Source organism: Glycine soja, chromosome 14, assembly GCF_004193775.1.
Source record: "Glycine soja cultivar W05 chromosome 14, ASM419377v2, whole genome shotgun sequence".
In the NCBI taxonomy this organism is placed as follows: Eukaryota; Viridiplantae; Streptophyta; class Magnoliopsida; order Fabales; family Fabaceae; genus Glycine; species Glycine soja.
This window is the reverse complement of record NC_041015.1, coordinates 13687451-13710336: the sequence shown is the minus strand read 5'-3', so window position 1 is coordinate 13710336 and position 22886 is coordinate 13687451. Positions and strand designations below refer to the sequence as shown.

The 22886-nt window shown below is 31.5% G+C and overlaps 1 pseudogene; it reads right to left on the bottom strand.

The window, feature by feature from the left end:
- Positions 1–8256: 8256 nt before the first annotated feature.
- On the bottom strand, positions 8257–12265 carry LOC114383840 (annotated as a pseudogene).
- Between the last annotated feature and the right edge of the window lie 10621 nt (positions 12266–22886).

Below are 22886 nucleotides of genomic sequence, written 5' to 3'. Positions count from 1 at the left end.
CATACAGAAACACTCCATCATAGCCTTTGTCGCAATGGTTATCAGACTGTGGGTGTGTTTCACTGAGAAATCGTTGTTGTTGCTGCTCTTCTTGTGCCTTTGGCAGCGGTTGAAGGGGAGGCTCCACTACTAATCATGCATACCAACTATTTGAGAAAATTCCCCAACCGAATACTGTTTTGTATAACAGTGCACAGTTCCCGTGGTTTCTTTTACAGGCCAATGAAGGATATTATTGCATCGTGGAACACCACGATTTTGGGTTATGCCCAGGTTGGACTAATAGGCGAGGTTAGACTTGGAACACCATAAGAACCTCATTTTTTTTAATTTTTAAAATAAAACTGCCACTTTTAAAACCTTTTGTTTTTTCAGATTGAATTTATTTTATTTTTATTATAAATAATAATAAATATAACTATCACTGTTTATAAACAAAATCTACCAAATTTTACAACTTAATGACATTAAATTCAATTGGATGTAAAGAGTCACATTGATGTATTTCTAAAAATTAAGGAATCTAATTCAATTTTTTTAAAATTAAGGGATGTAATTGAATATTCCTAAATAACTAAGAAACACAATTGAACATTCTTAGATCCCGTTTGTGTAGTTTCTCGCTTTAGTTTTAAATTAAAGGACCATTTTAATAATAAGAATTTTTAATATCTTTAACTAATTAGGTATGATTGTTGTGCATCACAAAAAAAAGGCTATTTGGTATCCTATCATGGTAGGATAATGACCATGCCTTTTGTGTATTAGGAATTCCTATTGGAAATAATATAAGAAAATAGGCTACTTGGGATCCTATTATTATTAAATTCTCAAAGAAATTATCTGCTTGGAAATAAGCAACTCTCTTTTGTAGGTAGGGTGTGCTTAATTAATCACGGTTTAACATATTTGTCACCATAATTCTTATATTCTCTCAAAATGCCTAGCATTATTGTTAGAAATATAATTAGTATTCAAAGAGGTTTTTGTGGGGAGGACAAAAAGGTAAAAAGAAGATACCTTGGGTGAGTTGGGAGACAATGTGTAGCCCTAAGGGTAAAGGTGACTTGACAATAAAAAATCTCTATCTTTCCAATGAAGTTCTACTAGCTAAATGGAGATGAGGCTTGTATTACAAAAGAGAATCTCTATTATACGACATGCTAGAGTCTAAAAATGGTGGATGGAAAGGGTTGGTTAAAGAAAAGGACTTAAAGACATGTCATCATTATGGTGGAGGGATTTGAGAAAGGTGTGTGAGAGTGACAATCAATAAAATGGTTTGACAAGATGACGGAATGAAAAGTAGAGGTGGAGGGATTTGTTGAATCCACATCCATGGTTTTGATTATGACAAATCATTAGATAAGCACATTGATAGGATGATAGGTCTATATAATTACTAACATTTTGTTCAAGTGTTTTAGTGATATATTTATTAAGGAACAAATGTGTGGATTCTGAGAATGATGCTCTGAAAAGTTTGCTCAGAACAACTGTTATTGAGTTTTGAACTCAAAAGATTTCTTTAACCCTATCATCTTGATGAAGAAAACTTCTCTCTAAGTACTCTTTCATGATAGTTTACTACACAACTAGGTCTTGAAATAAGAAGATTAAATAAAGAGCATCAAACATCATAATAAAGTTATCGCAAAATTTACATAACAATCATGAAGAGCATGACTCTTAAGATTGAACTTCAGAATGGAGTTCAAAATGACCACCTCAGAATGGTTTTCAAGGGACAACATTAAGTCTTTCATATGATATCTCAAATACTGAGGGAACATTTGAAGATTGAGGTTGATAACACTTCACTTTCCACTTGTTGCCACACACACTGAGGGCATATTAGAAGGTGAATGCTAACTGCATTAGAATATGCAAACTTGTTGAAAGCTGAATTTGTCCATGAGAAGTTTTGATGAGAAGCATCAAAATAGAAGACTGAAGATACTACACAGTTTGACCTTAGACAGAACACTAACACCAAAAACTAAACCTTCACTTAGTGTTTATGAAACAATTTACTTCAAAATGTTTAGAGTTGTGAAGAAGTGTTAAGTTTGATGAAGTGTGATACTTTAGATAGGTATATCAGTTTGAACTTCATGAACAAAATATATCAAGTATGGATTTTTCTCAGCAAACATCAAAATGACTATTTTAATGACACTTCAGAATGTTCATCAGAAAGGTTCCTCAAAATGGTTATGCAAGTTGTTAACTTAGGATAGTTGTCAAGTTTACCTACTTGCTCCAAAAGCCTATCAGTTGAGTAGAGCCCACGTCAACAGTCTTCTTGTGGGCTTTATAAGGTCATTTCGAAGAGCATCTAAAACCAAGTTGAAGCAATCAAAATAGTACAACTTGAGAAAATCTCTTAGTGAGAAATATACAGTTTCTGCTTCAACCTTCTCTATGAGAGTGACCTACTTCTGTATTGTTCTTGTAATCTATAATAGATACCAGATAGAAGTGAGAGACTATATTCCTAAATGGAATTCCTTTATGAGGAGAAAGATTCGTGTCTGCATAGTAAAAAACATAGAAACTCTTTACTGTTGTAAGCCCGATAGTGGCTGACAAAGTCAAAATCTAGTGGTGTTGCTGGTCTAGTTGATACTAGGTTTGAAGTTCAGTAGGAGTACTGGTTGGTTCCTAAAATACAGTGGTTGTTGGTCTAATAGTGACTGGTTGTGTTAGTGAAATTTCATTTTGAAGGGCGAAGGCTGCATGTAATCCATGATTGGGGTGAACCAATATAAAAATCACAGTGCACTTTTCTTCTTCCTACTTTTGGTTTTGATTTTGAGAAAGATCTATTAATTGTTTTTATTAAGCTCTAAAATAGATAATCTTTTCAGAAATAAATCTAAAACCAAACTTTTTTTTATCGAAGTCTTTTCAAACAAATAGCTATCTTTTAAACCAGAGCTCAAATATGTACAAGAACCCCTTTTTTTAGAACGGTTTGCAATTTCATTTTGAACTACTTGTATTTTGATTTTGAGCTCAAAACAATTCTTCATTCTAAATTGGTTCTTCTAAACTTTCATTAGAAACCTCTTTATTTTTAAAAGAAGAATTCAAAGTTTATAAAACCCTAATTCAACCCCCTTCTCGTGGTGCTTTCTTCACTTCAATTGGCATTTGAGCTTAACTCTCAAGGTTAAGCACACTTGACAGTGTGAGAGGAAGATTTTGGAAGAAGTGATGGTTGGACAAGTTCCAACAATATTTATACCTGAAGGTGCTTCAACCAATAGGCCTCCTGACTTTGATGATTCTAATATGGGAAAGGCAAGATGAAGTTATTCCTGAAATCTCCTAAACACCTTGAGAGAAAGACTTAGTTCTAAAATTATATATCCGTCTGTAGGACAATTAAGAGTTTGTCATTGTGAAAACAAAAAACAAATCTTGTGATTGTTTAGAGCCAACAATGATTTGGGAGGACAAAGAATACTACGTTGTATCAAGCTTGGTGCAAAGCTAAAGTTGTTGAGCCAGAAGTGTAGTGACTAATACTTGTAACTTATTGAAGTTAGTAAAAATTTGTAATTTACCATATATTAGATGTAGTTTCTATGGTTGAGACGAACCAATATAAACTTTTTGTGTTTGTTTATTTTCCAGCATTCCTTTTGTTTAAATTGACATAGGTTTTGAATTTGATTTTGTTTGAAAATACTATTCTCTTTACAAATTTTTTTTCTATGAACTTGGTATGCAAAAATCTATTCATACCAAGTTACTTCAACAATAACTTTGTTTTCAACAAAAAAACTTAAAAGTTTTTAAAATCACAATTCAAACTCTCATCTTATTATATTTGTCTTTACAAAGACTCTACGGAAGATCCCTGCACCAACCAGAGTTAAAGGTTTTGCCTGGAGGCTTGCACATAACAAATTACAAACAAAAGATAATTTGCTTAAGAGGAATATTATCTTGGGGGGTAGCAACTCGTCTTGTGCATTTTGTAATCATCACCTGGAGTCAGCATCTCACCTTTTATTTGAGTGTGATTTTGCTTTAGAGGTAGGGAGAAGATGTTACATGTAGTACGGGGATTTAAGAGTTTTGCCCAGAGATGCTAAAGATCACTTTTGGCAACATAGAGGTCAGAGGATCATTGGCCAGAAAAAATACATAAACAGGCTTGGTGGATGGTTTGGCTATAAGTTATTTGGAGTATTTGGACACATAGAAATGATGTTGTTTTTGAAAATGGTGCAACTGATGTGGATGCTATCATAAATTATATTCTTTCAAATTCTATGCATGGTCATGGATTAAAACGACTTTCAAAGGCTGGGGTGCCTCACTATATATATGGAATTTTGATCCAACTTATTGTCTGCAAATGTTGAATTGATGTGGTGTTGTGTATGTTGCATGGAATATTCACGGTTCGTGAATTGTGTAATGTTTGTAGATGAAGGGTGCATAATGTGACACATGGGGAAGGGAGGGATGCGTAGACACATATATGAACCATCTCATGTAATAAGTATATGTAATCGTAGGAGCAGGTAATGTCATGTCTCTCGGTATGTTCAGTTCTGGTAATGAGTACCACTGTATTTTTTACTTTGTGTTGGGATTCTTGACACACCTTGGGCCAATTAATGTTTAAATTTTATATAAAATTCCCTTTTGCTGTGAAAAAAAAAGTTGATAAATAAGACCAAGACCTGAATGGTTAGATAAACTCTATACAAAAGAATAGATATTCTCTATATAATTTGCATAGGGAATAACTATTTTTGATACAATGTTAAAACTCACAATTGAATAAATGGTTATTTTTTTATCATAGTTAATTGAAATATATATGGATATATTTAGTGTAGAATTAGATAAACTCTTCTTTACATGAACAAAGTTGTTCCAATATAAGCAAATTAGAATAAAGATGACTAAGTTAACTAAATATTCTAACTAAACATTATGACACTTTCTTTGTGTTCTTAATTTAATATATTGTTTTTATCCTAGTAAGAATATAAAATTAAACATTTTTTAGATATTGGAAAAGCTACAACAAACTAATATATATGAAAAATAGACAAGAAAAAAAATTGTGTTACATAAAAATTTGTGAATATCACTGTACATATTCAAGTAGAATGAGTTCATAACATAATTCCATATTTGAAAACTCCGAACAAAATTTTAAGTTTGATAACCTATTTTTTAACCTTTGAGAAGTAAAATGATAGGAAATGATATCAACAAGTGAAATATTATGGATTAACAAGTGTTCAAATCACTAAGGTGGATGCACAAGAAACATTTATAGTGCATTGTGAAATCATATATATACTTTACCTAGGACTAGTTGCACTATACATGGAATAATAAGAAGAAATTAAATAATAAAATCACTTGATATTGGCTACTTAATTAGAGTTGATTCATTGATTCAACAATTATTTCATCTTGATATAGAGTAGGCTATGGAGGTATTTTTAAGCAATCAATGTCTCCTTCAAGCATTTCCACTACTTTGTTCATCATTGAGGGGCGATCATTTGGTTTCAATTGTATACACCAAAGTGCAACTATAATCATCTTCTTTTGCTATTTTCTTTTCCTCCTTTATGACATCTTCAATTTCTATATGTTTCTATTTTTCAATATGATTATAAATCCAAAAGGGGAAGTAAATTAAGTTGACTTGAATGCTCTGCAAGGGGATTTAGATTTTTCCTTTTGCATGAGATTTTCTCATTTTTACATTTTTAATATATATGATATTGATAGTGATATATAATTAGTTTATGTAGTTTTTTTTGTATAATTTATAAATAAAAAGCTACAAGTGTTTAATATTAATTTAATACAAAAATTATAAATACTAAAAAATATATTTTTTTATCAAGAAAATGAAATTAAAATTCCTATTAAAACATTACATATATATGTTTATTTATGTAATTTTATATTTTTAGATATTTCAACAGATAATTTTACTAAACACTTATGATTAGATAAGATAGTTTTCCAGTCTTTAGCTATAAGTAGGCTAGTTTTTCAACTTTCAATTAGTTTTGTCAAATATGATCTAAAAAACTTATTTACTCAACAGTCAATTAAATTTTTCAGCTAGTAAACAATGTTAGAAGTTAATCGAAATATCTTGTCAAACTTAGCTTATTGACTTTGGTGTGTATAAGCAATTTTTTTCTTTAACACTAATGTTCATCTAAGACTAAATTGACTAATGGTTGTCAAAATTAAATTTACTCTTTTATTTGTTGCTAAGGGATCAAAATAAACAAATATTAATTTATTATTTTATATTTGTTAAATTTTCTATACATATAGTACCAAATCATTAGTTAAAATTGTTACAAATACAACAAAATGGATTCATCTATATTAAATATATTTCCACATACATATAAGTGTATTTAAAGTGGAGCATTCATACGTGTGTAGTCGGTGGCCAATCCACATTAGAAGGTGTCACAACTACAAAAAAATCATTTAACAATGGTTAAAAATGACTTTCAACGACGGCCCTAAACCGTCTTTACAGCTAACATCGTTGAAAGCCAACACCATCAATGACGGTTCTAAAAAAACTGTCGTAGAAAAATTGATGTTTTTAAGACGGTTGTTACCTAATAACCGTCTTAGAAAGTACCGGTTGTTATAACAACCGTTTTCAAAAATATGCTTTTTAAGACGACTCTTAGCTAAGAACCATCTTAGAATAATATCCTTCTAAGACGGTTTGTCAAAGAACCTTCTTAGAATATCTTTTTAAAAAAATTAAAATAATGTCTTAGAGCTTTACCAATATGCATTGCTTTTTATACAAAGGGTGGAAGAAGCACCGTGAGAGAAAGAAATGTAAAGGGAAAAATATTAAGGATAACAATAAAAGTTGTTTCCACTTTCCTATACAAACTTTTAAAAATAAGAAACAAGATGGAAACAAGGTGTTAATTTTGTAATTAAAAGTGAAAATAGAAAATGAAAATAAGAAACATTCTTCTCAAGCCAAGCATCCCCTGAAGTATGAAGAAAATACAAAGCAATAAAAAGAGTAAAATCCCATCTCACCTGTTCCAATTGATACACATTTTGCCTTCCTTGATTCCCCTATCAAGTAGTGAAACTTCTTTTACAACAAAAAAGAATCCATCTCTACATGGGAAATCAGAACATAAAAAATTAACAAATGGAAAACACTAGTAGTTTAGCACTTAAGTAACTCAAATAATAATAATAATAAAAATAACAGGTTCCAATATCATAGTATAAAGGGGCATCATGTACAACCTTGTTCTCACCTAAGACTTAGCTTTGTCAACATCCTTTGGAAATCCCTTCACGGATCCTGAATCTATAGACCTAAATATATTTAATGATTTGAAAATATAAAAATGTTAAATATTCTTTTTACAAAATAAATAAGAGGATTTAAAAAGGAAAAAATTTATAGAAGAATTTAAAATTATTCTTCACATACATAATATATGACTTGGTAACCGGTATACACACTATTTTTCTCCAAGACTAATTTTCTTAACACCTTGAACTTGTAAGTTCAAGTTTTTTGTGTCTGCGTGTGGGAAGGATAAAATGTAAAATTAAGTTATCAGCTTATATTGCCAACTTAATGATGCAAAATCAAGAAAACATATATATTTAGTAAGTTAAGGAGAGGGAATTATAAGGTAGATTGGATGATTAAGAAGAAAGAAAAAAAAAGAAAAAATTATGGAATTGATTTTTTTACTAACAAAATTAATATTCTAACAATTAATATTTATCAAGAAAAAATTAAGTTAACTAACGTTATATCTTATAATAAAAAATGAAAACTATCAATAAGAATCATTCAACCACAACATATATTAACACTCCCTCTTCCCCTTTTCCTTTCATTGCTCATCAACCATTTACTAGAGCCTAGAGCTTTTCATTATGGTATTATACACACAATCTATTCTCTGCTACAAGGGAAGCAAGAGTAGCTTGAGGTGTATCAAGCCAGAGCAACAAAGTTATGCATATTTTACATCGTTATAAACTACTTTAATTATTATGTTATTTAATAACTACTTATTAAATAATTTTATTGTAAAATCTACAATTTGATTATATATATAATCAAGATTGTTATATCATTAAAAAATATTTATTATTCCATTAAATTACATCAAATTGATGTAATATATACTTTTAAAATAAATGAAAATAAATACTCTTTAATTACGTACTTATATTTATTTAATCACGAGCATCAACTGCCTTGTATCTAGAAAGAGCATCCAATATAAAAACTTGACCCCATCTAGCATGTGAAACAAATGTAAGCATTGTTAGGTTAATGAGCCAATATGTGATCATAGATGAATGAAGATAAGCCAAGATGTCAAATTAAATTGTTTCCAATTTTAATTATGTTAGCAAATATATAGCAAACTTACTATTAAGGAGTTTCGACCGTGCGTGAATCCTCATTTCCTGATGTAATAGAAGTAAAAAAAAAAACAAAACCACATAGATAATCTAGTTGATATATACAAATAAAAAGAAGGATAATTAAAAGACAAAGATAACTTACAGAATTAGGAATAAAACCTATCTAGAAATAGAGATTTGATCCTATTATAGACCAAAGAAACTAGTTGTAAGCTTGTATAGTGTTCAGAAAGATATAGATAATCTAATAGAAAAATAGGACTTGAAGTGGAAGCTAAAGGGAAAGCATACCTTTAATGCTGAATAGTATGATGAAATGATACCACATTTCCTGTAACAGCCGTTAGAGTATCCTTGATACTATCTGTGCCACGAATCAATAACAAAAGGCATTTCATCTCGTGATCAGCTATTATTGTAAAAGTTGGTTTGAAAATCTCCATAACAAGAAGTTAATTAAGTGCAATCAAATAAAATTGAAAAGTATTCATTTTAAAGAAGAAATGAGAATATATATATATATATATATATTTTGTTAACTAAAAAGTATCCATTTTAAATAAAAAATGTTTAGACTAATTAACCTTTTGGCTAAGAAACTGGTGCTTAAACTTATATAACACACTAGATGAACTGATAACTAGTTAACTGTTGTAACTTGTAACTACCTAACTAGTGGGTATCTATCAGACTTCTAGCTAGCAGAGATTCAAGATTATAATGGTGGTAAAATTGGAGTGCATTAAGGACACACTAAGTATAGAAACCATCTTAACTCCAGAAAAAACAGTAACATCCAAATTTCTGAGTCCACAACCTCTATTGGTTAAAGAAACTTATTGGCATACCTATCAATATTAATTTCTTTTACAAAAAAGAAAAATAAAATTGAGCAGGATGTCCTCAATTCCGGACTAATATATAAAAAAGTTTTATCAGCTCTCCTATATGCATGGTCAGATATATTTACAAGTAAAGTAAGGACAGGACCCAATATTCATGACTAATTTCTTTTCTTCAGAATATTATTGAAGAACAAAACAAAAAATAAGATGGAAACTAGAGAGAGAAAATTGAAAGAATAGAACTGAATTGTTGAAGATTGAAGAACATAAAATTGAGAATAGAACCCCCCCCCCCCCCCCAAGGATTTTCCCTTCAAAAAGGATATCTCCTTTCTCACTAACTATCAAATTCACAAAATGCCCTCCTTCAATGTAATTTCCTCTATTTATAACCAATCTCTTCTAACTAGGCCAACTAACTAACTAACCATTGTTATTATTCAACTCACATTATATTTCCTAACAATGAAGAACATATAGACAATGGTGGCTATATATTGTATTTCTATTCTACTAGGATCTTACAACCCATGCTATAATTCCACCATTTGTGTTTCTTCCCCCCTTCCGCTCCTACATTGGATCTCATGACAACCTTGAGACATCTTACATGACATTCACACCATGTTTTGAAATATAATGTTTCAGCTGTATTCAAATTTCAAAAGCATAACTTGTGGATTACCTCTTTGTAAACATCAATTGGAAGAGGCAATCTAAGATATGCAATCCATGCTTTAGTAAATTTTAGCTTCATCTTTTTGGCAATTTTGGCTACTGACAATACCTATACATGTAAAATGAAAATTAAGTAGACAATAAAAAAAGAAAAACCACACAAACAATTACAAGAGTTTTTAAATGAGAAAGCCCTTTAATATATAAATTCATTAAAATGAAGATAAGAAAACTACTAGGGAATTGGAGGGCAACATTGGGTTCTCGTTCTCGACCTTAAAATCCTCAAACTCAGGATAAACATATTCAACGTTCAATTTTGCCACGCTAGACTCCACCTCTGCTAGCTCAGTAGCGTGTATAACAGGCTTCACGTCTTTGACAAAGCAACACGACTTTTCCTCTTGTTTCACCAAGCTTTTGCAAATAGCTTGCAGCTTCGAATCCACGGAAGAAGGTAGAGGCCTGTAATCTTCGAACTCACCGAAAAAAAACGCTTCGTGGTGTCGTAGATGAGGGAAATTGAGACGCGCAAACTTGCCTCTGAGCTTAAACGCAGTGTTGTCGTACACTAATGCTGCTTCCTCTATGGTGTCGAATGTTCCGAGCCAAAGACGCGTGCGGTTCTTGGGGAGACTGATTTCGGTGACCCACTTGCCCCAATGCCGTTGCCGCACCCTGCGGTAGAGCTTCGCGGTTTTCGTGGCCATGCTGACGTGTTTCATATAGACGTATTTTGGGCCTAGGTGGGCTTGGCCTTGGGCCACGTACTGCTACTGAATGTGGATTTGGGCTTGAATGTGGAGAATTTGGTTTGGGGTGAGTTGGTTAAGCCTGATTTGGTTGGAGGAGGGGAGAAAATTAGATGGAATAAGAGGAGAAGAGTGTGATTCGCATGAAGAAGAAGAAGAAGAGGTAGAGAAATAATCACTTTTCATAAAAGGCATAAGTGCTTTCATCAACTCTTCACTATACAGATCTAGGAAACCCGGTACGATGTTGTTGTTGTACATGTCTATAGCAGTTCCCCTATTTTACGATATTCAATTTTAAGGTCGAGAACGAGAACCCAATGAGAAGATGCTTTAGGTTTTGTGTGTGGTGGGGAAGGTTTGGAGGGGAAGAGTGGGGTGCAGTGTCATACGAAGCTAGGGTTAGTAATTATAAAGGAAGGAATATGAAGGCAGTTTTTTCTTGAAACCCATCGTCATTTAAGTTTTCAATAATTACAGAAATACCACCGTGTCACATTCTAAGATAGTCTTTCATAACCGTCTTAGAATGTGCGTCATAAAAATAAAATACAGTGATCTTAAGTACAAAAATACCACTGCGTCACATTCTAAGACGATTTTCGTATAACTGTCTTAGAATGTGCATCGTAAAAAACAAGTTTTTTAGTAATGTGTTGGGTAATTGCCCGTACAAGTTTTTTTTTTTACATGAATATATTTCATAATTTTTATTTTCCCCCAACAAAAAATTGATATTTCCCCCTGAAACAATTGTATTTTTTAAATAAATATAAAAAATTATAAAAGATAAAACAGAGAATAAATTGGTTTTAAATTTACCATTTCACCTTTTTAATCTTTTATAATATTGACAATAAGAAAATTCATATAATATTTTTAAAATATGTAAATGGGTAAAAAAAAATTATAATTTGTAAAAGTAAGGTATTTTTGAACTTTTTTTGTTATAACATTGTATATTTAGTGAAAGTTTATAATATTTTTCTATCAAAATATTTTAAATTACTCATCTGTCCCACTAAAATTTTTTTGGATCTACCACTGTGTGCAATAATGTTTTATTACTGAGCTAATGAATTTGAAACTACATACATTTATTGAGTTAATAAATTATGTAAAAAAATTATATATATATATATATATATATATATATATATATATATATATTATTGATTAAGGATGTCATAAAGTATCGAAACTAATATTTTTATTATGTACATAATTAAAGCATAGGTAAAATCTATAATAATCTAATAAAAGAGAAGCCCCATGAAATCCCTATTGTGCCCATACCTAGAATTTTGACACGTGGCACTTTTCCTGGTTTTTTGGTCTTTTTGCCCTTGCATTTCCCACTCTGCTGCTTCTCCCACATGTATGATTTTCCAGCCTTCTTCGATCATGTCGTTTGAACCTGCTCCCGTTTATCTCTTGCTTCTTCACTTTTGTATCATCGTTGATCTCTTCGGTCTTCACTTTTGTTTGTTCTTCAGGCCAGTTTCCATCATTCTCCACTTTGGTTTTGTTGCTATGCATTTTTTCAAAGGCAGACGAGGTTTTGCTTTTCTTGCCCTGCTGTTCTCATGCATGTTTACTTTTCATTCTCATGCATGTTTACTTTTTGTTTTTCAGTGTTTTTGGTCCCTTTACTATTGTACATTTTTTGTTAGGTGGAGAAGTTTTAACTTTTGTTTCCTTTGCAAGGTCAACAACGAAGAAGAATCCAACAGCCACGACTTTAGTTTGTTAACGAGCTCAGTTTTCACCTATAATACGGTATTCTTTTTCCATTCAATGTTCTTTTCTTGATTATTTTGTTGGTTTGGTTTGTTCCCAGTTAAAGCGCTCCGACATCGAGGGTAAAAGTTATCTCTGTTTGCCTACTGTTGTTATTGTTGTTCGCTTAGAATTTTTGAGATGTTAACTCAACATTAAGAATGTGCTTCGATAGCTAATTACTAGCATTAGTTTTTTTTTTTTTCTTACAAAACAATATCCATTTAGGGTTTTCATATGGTCTTACTTACACAGTTACACCCTATTGCTTATGTTGTGATTTGATCATTCGCTGCCAAATTTGGCTTCCTGTGTAGGTGGTGATAAAAAAACATTTTTCTTTTAGGAAGCGTTAACTGTCATGCGGTTACATTGTCAGAGAAATGGGTTGTAAGTTATGTGTTTGGTGAAATGCCTAAATGAAGTTTTAGTTTTAAATCTTAAAAATCCATGTGTGTGCTGGTTTTGGGATACCTCCCTGTTTATAATTTCTGCTTTATCTATATTCACAGTATTAGACAAATTTCGATGAAGGAGAAAAAAATAGAGAGAGTACACCTACCGTTGGATGGCGCCTGGGATGATAAAAAAGAAATCTTATGGGAAAAAGGTTGATGTCTATAGTTTTGGGCTTATGATATGGGAGATGTTGACTGGAAGGATATCATATGAGGATATGAATCCAACACATTTGGAGTAGTAAATAAGGTGTTTTCTGTTATAATTTAAGTCATGTAGTTTTGTAATGTGAATATCTCTCTTTATTTGTCCCTTCATCATTCATTGCCATAATTCTTTTTAAAAGCCCTGTATTATCCTAGCCTTTAATGAATTGTTCTTTGTGCAAACTGCCTTTGCATTTCTCTAATACTATGACACATCTGTGAGCTTCGACTCAAAAGATATCGACAAAGAGAAAAACATGACTATGCCAAGGATTAGCGAAAGGAGCAAAGTGATGGATGATCGATCAGAAGCACTACTGGATCCAGATAATCCCAAATATATGGCTGCACTTATACTATAGAAAGTATACAAAAGCTTTCGAACAAGAACAAAGCTAGCAGATTGTTCAATTCTTATTGAACAAAGCTGGTACTTTATTTACTGTAATGAGAACCTTTGTCCTTTTTTACTAAACTCTCCATGAGTTTTAATTTTATCTTTTTGTTTTAATACATAGGTAGAAGCTCTTGGATTTTGCTGAACTCAAGCACAACTCTATATCTTTCTTCAACATTGAGAAACATGAAACTGCCATTTCCCGTTGGTCTAGAGCTACAAATAGAGCTGCCAAGATATTTCTAGCATTATGCTTCTTCAAATTCTTTTTTATTTTTCTCTAAGCTTATTCTTTTAAATTTGAAGTTTTAAGGAAATGATTTACCATTTCTTTGTGATTGCAGGTTGGCAATGGTTTATCAAAAGATGACAAAGCTAAAAAACTAGCTTTGCAGCACTGGCTTGAAGCAATTAGTCATACACTTGATCATACTAATGATTTAAAGTTGTTTAACATGCCCCCCCTCCCCCCTCAGAAAATAGTCAAGATAGCAGCATGCCTTCTTAGAGAGAGCAATGTTATCTTTCATTAGATTTGAATTTTACAACATCATTAATTTGAAATTTAAGACTTTAAGTCCTGCTCTATGCGCTTTCTTCCTGGTTTCTATGCCTTTAGATTTATCTATGTGCAGGGTCATATCAAAACATTTGTACTCATTAAGTTTTGTCTAGGTTTGTTGCAGGTTAGTATGTATATTGTTTAGTATTTTTTTTATATGGTCCTTTACAATTGTTTTCTTTTATGCTAATCCTAATTTTTATATTATGCATGCATTGCGGTCTTGACTCTTCATTTTATTATGTATGTTTATCTGATATAGTCATTCAATGGGGCTTTTCTTAAAAGTTTGAGAGACACTTTTGGTTGAAAAAGAGAACCCTTTTTATTTATTTATTTGAAAGAAAATCTATCTATTTGTTTGCCCCTGAAATTTGTACATCTATCTTATTCTTGGGTGTGTTGTGAGCTTGTGGCAGAGCTATTTAAGGGAAAATGTTTGGGACATCCAAGGTTTTGCCTGACTTAGCTGTCCTTATTGAAATGGCATACAAAGTGTTAAGAACATAGTCATAGCTGGTCATTTCTCACAGTAGTTGGTTGTGAACATATAAATTAGGTTCATTTAGCATTAATTAAAATTCCAAGTTTGAAAATGCCAATTGCTTTCATTTTGTGCTAGGTTTATTGCATGGTTTTGAGCTAATTAAGGTGCATGCTTGGCTTCTATGTGCCTTATGTCTTCAAAATCTGCATTGGATTTCTAACAGTCAGATTTTGATTTTGACATTGCTTAAGGATAATGTGATATACTTATTCAGTTGTATAAAAATTAACTTTATATCAGTTGAATAACATCTACTTGTGTCATCACTGATGCAATTGAGTGTCCATCTAACCGCATTAGCTAATCAGTCTTCAAATAGATTTAATACTATTATGGTTTAATCAACAAATATATGTTGCCTACTAATTAGTCTTTTTAAATAATTTTTAGTTTTTTTTTAAATTTTTAAGATACTTATTTAATAATTTCAGGAACGAAACTACAATGGTACAAATCTTAAATTATTCTCGATGAGGGGAAATCATTTTCTTTTCAACCATACATGTGTTTTTGCAGTCTTTTAATTTGTTTGTGTTGTTAATTGAAATTTAACTTTATATCAATTGAATAACATCTACTCGTGTCATCGCTGATGCAATTGAGTGTCCATCTAACTGCATCTGCTAATTAGTCTTCAAATAGATTTAATACTATTATGGTTTAATCAACGAATATATGTTGCCTGCTAATTAGTCTTTTAAATGATTTTTAGTTTTTTTTATTTTTAAGATACTTATTTAATAATTTCAGGAATGAAACTACAATGGTACAAATCTTAAACTATTCTCGATGAGGGGAAATGATTTCATTTTCAACCTTACGTGTGTTTGCAGTCTTTTAATTTGTTTGTGTTGTTAATTGAAATTTAACTTTATATCAGTTGAATAACATCTACTTGTGTCATCACTGATGCAATTAAGTGTCCATCTAACTGCATCAGCTAATCAGTCTTCAAATAGATTTAATACTATTATGGTTTAATCAACAAATATATGTTGCCTGCTAATTAGTCTTTTTAAATGATTTTTTTATTTATTTTTTATTTTTAAGATACTTATTTAATAATTTCAGGAACGAAACTACAATGGTACAAATCTTAAATTATTCTCGATGAGGGGAAATCATTTTCTTTTCAACCTTACATGTGTTTGCAGTCTTTTAATTTATTTGTGTTGTTAATTGAAATTTAACTTTATATCAGTTGAATAACATCTACCCGTGTCATCGCTGATGCAATTGAGTGTCCATCTAACTGCATCAGCTAATTAGTCTTCAAATAGATTTAATACTATCAGGTTTAATTAGCAAATATATGTTGCCTGCTAATTAGTCTTTTTAAATGATTTTTAGCTTTTTTATTTTTAAGATACTTATTTAATAATTTCAGGAACGAAACTACAATGGTACAATTCTTGAATTATTCTCGATGAAGGAAAATGATTTTCTTTTCAACCTTATCTGTTGTAATAAGAATACGATAACTATTTTACTTATGCTAGCTTCTGTTATTGAATTAGATTGCCATAATTGCTTTGGTTGCTTTCTTTTACTTTTCATACCTCTCTTTAGTCTATAGATAAAATATGCCCTTTTCACATTTTTTTTTCTTTGAAGCTTAGGTATGGCTTGCAAACACATCTTGAAGGAGCTCAACGATCTACAAGAGTATCCTTTTACGTCATGCAGATAAGCTTCTCAATCCTTTTTCCTATTTTTTTTCCTGTCTTTTTTGTTGGGTTGTATGTAACAAAAACTATTATTTGTGATTATATATTTATATATTTATTGCAATGTGTTATCTAATATATCTAATGTAAAGGAGTAGTATATGGAGAAAAGATGTAGATTTGACCGCTATGAGAGAGAGAAAACAAATAAAAAACTCTCTCTGGTATTTTTTGATTATTATAAAGATTTGGGACTTGAAAAAAAATCTAAACACAAAATAACATGTAGATTTGATTGCTTTGAGAGAGAGAATAAAATAACAAACTCTTTCTATACCCAACGATAGAAGACTAGACTAGGAAAGTTACACAGTAAAGCAAAACATTCTTAGAGAGAACGTCCATATTTGACTATTTTGGGAGTGAGAAGAAAATTAAAATGATATCTCTCTCCGCCCAAGGAAAAGGTGAGGCTAAGAAAAATAAACAGCCTCTCTCTCTTTGCCATATAAGAAAGAAAAAATGGAAAAAAATGGTAACTTATGCAACTGATGTTTGTTTTTTTTCTTTCTTTAAAGCTTCTTCTTTCTACTCTCTCTTAGTTTGTGTTATTTTTTGTTTTGTTTAATAATAATAATAATAATAATAATAATAATAATAATAATAATAATAATAATAATAATAATAATAATAATTAATTATTATTATTATTATTATTATTATTATTATTATGTAGGCTCTAGCTAAAGGCCATTTTTTATGTTGCAATGACAGGAGTGAACATTGAGATTTTTTCTTTGAGGTTCCTGGTGTGTGTTGATTCTTCTCTTTGTTTATATTCTGAGCAAAGGGAACAACATTGAGTCCAGGCCCGCTTTGTCCAAGGTATTGCTTTTTTTCTCAATTGGTTTGGTTTTGATAGATTTGTCCTGTTAGGTGTAGCTTGGGATTTTGAGGGGCTAAACTTATGTTAAGTTATTTGATTTTGGGAACGGGGGATCTGTGAAGGAGTGAATCAATCCTCTCTCAGTTGGTGTTGCATTTTCTGTTTTTGATGTGGTTCTCTTCTCATCTTCATTCTATGGAGATGAGCTTTTCTATTGAAGAAGTTTTTGTTTTTATTTCTCGAGGATTTGCAAAAAAATCCTCCTACATCATGCAAATGAGCTCTGTTTTCTTCTTTTTGTGGATGTGTTTTGTGCGTATGTAATTTTGTGTTTGTTTTAATTATTCGTTTTCCTTTGTATTTTTGGATGTTGTGCTTCCAATGTTATTTTTTCCTTCATTGTAACATATATACTTATATTTTGATATAAAAAAGGTTTAAGTACTTTGTTGAAAGACAATGCCATTTAAGAAAACTTTGTTGTCTCTGGCCGAACTCCTAATTTAAATATTTGTGGTGATATCATTGATGATGGACTGATGTGGATGTTGCGCGTCATTAAGAAAAATTTCAAACCTGCAAGGCATCCAGATGCAACAAATGCAGATGATCATGATGAAGGCCATAACTTTATCAATATTGAAGAAGAAGAACAAGAAATTGATCAAGCTGAGATAGATGAAACAAGTGATTGTGATTGGCAGAGAAGAAAAAATACAGATTTGACTGCTTTGAGAGAGAAAGAGAGAAAAATAAAACTCTCTCTCTGCCCAACAATGAAAGACTAGACTAGGAAAGTTATACAGTAGAGGAAAATATCTAATCACAAGAAAGATGTAGATTTGATTGCTTTGAGAGAGAGAAGGAAATAAAAAACTCTTTCTCTGACCAACGATAAATGACAAGATTAGGAAAGTTAAGGTTGTGTTTGGTTTGCATTTTCATTTTCTGTTTTTATTTCCTGTTTTCATTTTCTGAAAACTGTTTTTATTTTCAAAAGATTAGAATTCTGAAAACATGTTTGGTTTGACTTCTTATTTTCTGCTTTCAAAAAATAAAAACAATGAAAATGTGTTTTCAAAAGAAAATGTATTTTTAGATTTGCTTAAAATTACATTTTTTGCCACCGCACTTTCATTGTATTCAAAATGATGTTTCTGGTTTCAACTGCAAATACTGAAAATGAGATTTTATTGTTTCCAATTTTTGGTTCGTTTGGGAAAATATTTTCACTCAAAAAATCCAACCATACGCATTTCCATCACCATTTTTTATTTCCAATGAAAACGAAAATAGAAAATAACCAAACCAAACACCCCTTAAGCTTCTCTATCCTTTTCTCTCTTTTTTTTTTCCTTTTTATTGGGATGTATGTAACATAAGAATTGAAGGAGTTTTCATTTTTATCTTTAAATAAATTTCTCGAGGATCTGCAGAAAAAACCTCCTACATCATGCAAATGAGCTCCGTTTTCTTCTTTTTGTATATGTGTTTTGTGCCTATGTAATTTTGTGTATCAATCTTGATTGAACTAAATTGTTTGATCATTTCGTTACACACACTCATCATTATTGTGTTGGTTTCAATGAGAAAAGAGTAGTTATTGTATTTTTTTATTAGTCAAGAGTGGTTATTATATATATGTTCTATTTTTGTCATTTTTATATGTCATTAGGAATAAAATTTGGGAGATCGTCATTAGAAGACAAAAAGACTGGGAAGATAGTGATATAGACTAAATTTTTTTTTTTGTATTTTGTTTATTTTGCAAACAATGTTTTGTAGTTTAAATACCAATTTTATGATAAGTATTAAGTCATTTTTGGCTTCAACACTGCATTTCCTTTTATATTTGCCTTGCAAAAAAAAAAATCCCATACTTGCTAAATGAATAAGCACGGGTTGCAAGCTAGTAAGATGATAAAATTCTTACCTTTTGCATAGAATGGCAGTTGTTTCATTATTCCGATATCATATAAAAAATGAAGGAAAATATCAATTTCAGAATCCTGTTGATCTCAACAACTAAACAAAAGTAGACTACTTGAATAATTTCATAAAGGAATAGTCATTAAGAAGTTTTTTTTTTCTTATTTAAAAAATGTTTTATTTAATGCACAGGTTTTTATTAATCCAGGTAAAATATTTGTTTAACATATAGGTAATACATGTAAAATATATATGAAAAATAATAAACTATTCTTTTGTCTAAAAATTGATTGAATTAATAGAATGATATTTTATCAATAATAAAACTATAAATTAAAATCTAAATATGGATGTTTGAAACTTTGTTATGAAAAATCTCAAAAATTGGTTTGATAGACGAAAGATATGGTTTCACTAATGATATGAAAAACATCTAATTATTTATAATGTTAATTAAAAAAATGAGTATCAATTAACCAAATTAAAAGATGAAATTTTTTTTCCTGTAATTCAGTAAATTAAATAAAAATAGGCACGTCAAACGATTCACGATTTTTAATCAGTGTGGTAATTTTTTTATGGTAACCCTAAAACCTAAAAGCCTCATACCACGAAATCCCTAAAATGTTCTACGGCCTCGTTGCTGCCTCCTCGGTGTCGCTACCTGTTCGTCGTCACTATGTCATCGTCGTGGCTGGCTCATTACTGCATCATCATCATCGCTGCCTCATCACTGCCTTGTTGTCAAAGCAAGAGTCTAGTCCTGTTTGGGTGTCATCCTTAAAACCCACTGTTTGGGCGTCGTCCCTAAACCTCGTCATGGAAAGGAGTTCCTCATCGTACACCTCGGAGGCTCGAAGTCACGTGATGTGTTTGTGTAACATAGAGGCTCCACTGGTGACATCGTGGACTGAGTATAATCTAGGGAGACATTTTTATGCTTTTGGTCAATACAAGGTAAGGAATAATGTATATCGTGGGGGTTATGTTATGGTTTATTTGTTGATTATTTTTTGTTATTTTAGGCATGTAGGTTACAGGTAGGAAAGAGTGTAATTATTTTGAGTGGCACGATCCAGTTGCCAATAGTCTTCAGAAGAGGATCATTGTAGCATTGATGAAGAAGGTTGATGAATTGAACTTGAGGGAAAAGGATTTGCAAACCAAGATCAGTGACATGAAGATGAAGGGAAATTTTTTAGGGATTTGATTGGTTTTTTCTTGGGTCTGTGTTTGCTTGTTGGTGTTTTTATTATGTAGCAGGGGAATGTGATTTAATGGTAGTAATTTGGTTGTTAGTGTTTTTATTATGTAATTATTTAGGAAGAAAGTAATGGTGATAAGTTGGTTTTTTGCAATCTGCACATTGTAATTGTTGAATGGTTATGTTAATGAAAGAAGATTTTATTGGTGTTCAACTTTGGTATTAATTTGGTATTCATCTTTGAAATATGTTTTCACTGAAATATGACAAATTGTGTTTCGATGGTGGTTTGTTGTTAACTGTTTGACAAATGTACCAAATGTCCAAGTAGGGAAACTCGGAAGTTCGAGTGTCGAATTCCATAGGAATTTTGTGTTGTACTTATATTGAATACTTTTCAATTTATAAGTGAAGAAATAATTAAAGAGAGGGGTAGAAGAAATAATAGGAAACATTGACAAGAAATTATAAGTAGTAGAAAGCAAAAGAATTAAATAGGAAATTCAATGGAATGCGAATGTTAGGATCTAGCATGCCTCGTTTGCCTAGGATGTATGATTTTATGATTTTTCTTTATCAATTCAAGTGAATTTATCCTACCCACATCTATTCATTTACTTGCCCTTGATGCCTCACGATGACAAACTTATTTTATTTATCTATCTCCCAAATGCCTTTGAAAAGATTCAACAAATAAAATGCATGAAGCTTGAATTCTAGATGAGTGCTTAAATGCATGGGCATAAAGTTATCATTCTATGTCTAGCAATGATTTTCTTATATTATCTTTTCTTTTTGTTCTATTAGAAGTTACCCTTTGTCGAGCGTCTAACCCCTAAAACTAATGCATGCACACCTTCTTTAAATCTTATTTAGAAGTTACCCTCCGTCGAGCACCTAACCCCTAAAAGAATGTAAAGATAAATGCATGGGAGATAAATAGAAAAGACAATAGGATAGAAAAACACATGTTGTTGCATTGATAAATAATGAAGAGTACATCATACATCGCTTTGGCTTTTAGGCCTGCCAGACCCTAACTAGGGGTTTAACCTCTCATGGCCATTGAGGGCTTTACACTGGATAGGGTATAAGAACTGATGGAAGAAAAGGGGCAAAAGAATGAAAGGGAGAAAATGGTGAAAGAGAGAAGAGAATTCCCTAAGGAAGAGTTCTCAGGCTTTAGGCAGCAGTGAGAATGCTCTAAGACTCGGTGTGTCATTTCCCCTTGGCCTGCCTCTCTATTTATAGTTGCTGAAGTGGACTTAGGCTTTCGTAAGCTCGCTTAGCGAGCTCTTCCTCGCTCAGTGCGGACTGGATATCGTGCTTAGCGAGCTCTTCTCGCTCAGCGCTAGTGTTCTGGTTTGCGCACTTAGCGCGTGCTGCTCGCTCAGCATGGGTGCTGGATCTCGCGCTTAGCACCCGCTTCTCGCTCAGCGCCACTGCTTCCTCTCACGCTCAGCGCGAGCTGCACACTGAGCGAGACGTTGGGCTAGGCCTGTTGCTGATTTCTTCTTTTCTTCATCATTTCTCCATCTTTTTTGCTTTTAGTCCCTCCAGTTTTTATATCTGCGGCCAGGATTTGGAAAAGCATCAATTCTTAATAATTAAGCACAAATAACTGCTAAATAATTATTTTTAAAGACAATTTTGCTTTATTTTCTATTATCAACAATACAATTATTTAGCAATTATCATTTGTTTAGACTGATTAACAAGAAATATGACTAATTTTGTTTTTGCAGTGGTTTGAACATAACTAGAAAACAGAGTTGTAACTTGAAATGAAAGATAGAAAATAGAGTGATTTGGTATTCAACTTTGAAATTTGTTTTCACTGAAATTTGACAAATTATGTTTCGTTAGTTTTTTGTGCAGTTGGTTTTTTGTAAACATAAGTTAAAAGCAAGTTCCAAAAGCCTAAAGAAGTAGTAACTTGAACTAAACAAAGTAGTAACTTGAAATTTGTTTTCACTGAAATTTTACAAATTATGTTTCGTTAGTAGGTTGCACAGTTGGTTTTGACTAAAATTTCATTGGTTTTTTTGTACTAAGCAAAGCAGTAAGTTGAAGTAAACAAAGCAATTGGTTTGCACAAAACAACAAAACATATAAGTTCTGCACAAACTGAATAATTAATTAGATAAATAGTGCATTACAAAGCTTCATTGAATAGAGCCACCAAATATATAATTTTTGCATCCTAAAAACTTAAACATAATTACACAAGAGTGCATTACATAGCCTCTTTAAACAGTTACTTAAACATAAACTGAATAATTAATAACATAAAGAGTGCATTACAAATATTATAGAACATAGCCACAAAATATATAAGTTCTACATCCTAAAAACTTGAACTAATAATCCATTTGTGCCCAAGTCCTCCTAGTCGGCTCCCTTAACTGATTCGTGGTTGTTGTGTTTTACTGGTACTGTCACTTCCTTCAATTCCTACAGATGTGGTCTGACTTGTGCATGAAATATTCTTTTGTTTCTTTGTTACAACAATGGTGGAAGATGT